Source organism: Penaeus monodon, chromosome 32 (assembly GCF_015228065.2).
Source record: "Penaeus monodon isolate SGIC_2016 chromosome 32, NSTDA_Pmon_1, whole genome shotgun sequence".
NCBI classification, from domain to species: Eukaryota; Metazoa; Arthropoda; class Malacostraca; order Decapoda; family Penaeidae; genus Penaeus; species Penaeus monodon.
In genome coordinates, this window is record NC_051417.1 from 35,675,045 (window position 1) to 35,675,594 (window position 550).

The following is a 550-nucleotide window of genomic DNA, read 5'->3' on the forward strand; positions in this document are numbered from 1 at the left end:
ATTTGCAAGATGGAGGTGCGTGCTGCTGTGTGCGCGCGTGCATATGTCTAATGTGTGTTGCGTCTTGTTGCAAAATTCCCTCGGGGTAGTCTGTTTCATCTTTTGAATTCTGGTAGAAATACAGAATGAAATTTACCGCCCCGGGCGTCAACTCCATGGCGTAGTTCATATTTATTTTTTTTCCTGATCCAACATTTTATTAAGCGATTTCGCGTTTGGAACAATCCGAGAATAAGAATCCTATGTTGATCATTGTTTTATAGACCAAAGGCTTTTTTTCGGTTTTGTGTAAAACGAAAGAGAAATGGATAAGTGTATATGACTTAGAAGAACTGAAATTAAGTATAAATGTTACTGCTATTAAGCCGAGTTTCATAGCTACCCAAGAACCATACTCATGAAACACAACACATTTACACAGAAACAAATCTACAATCTCTACAAAGAATTATAAACCGCTATAAATCCCATGAATATAAAATAATAATAAAAAAAAATCAATGCTTCGAAAAATCAGACCTAACGGCAACCGAAACCTCAAGCATCCTCT

General features: G+C 36.4%; 1 protein-coding gene across 1 annotated transcript in view; it reads left to right on the forward strand.

Annotated features, from left to right (window-relative positions):
- Positions 1-550, forward strand: part of LOC119593849 — a gene marked incomplete in the record, with an annotated part of 160,221 nt that overhangs the window by 67,030 nt on the left and 92,641 nt on the right.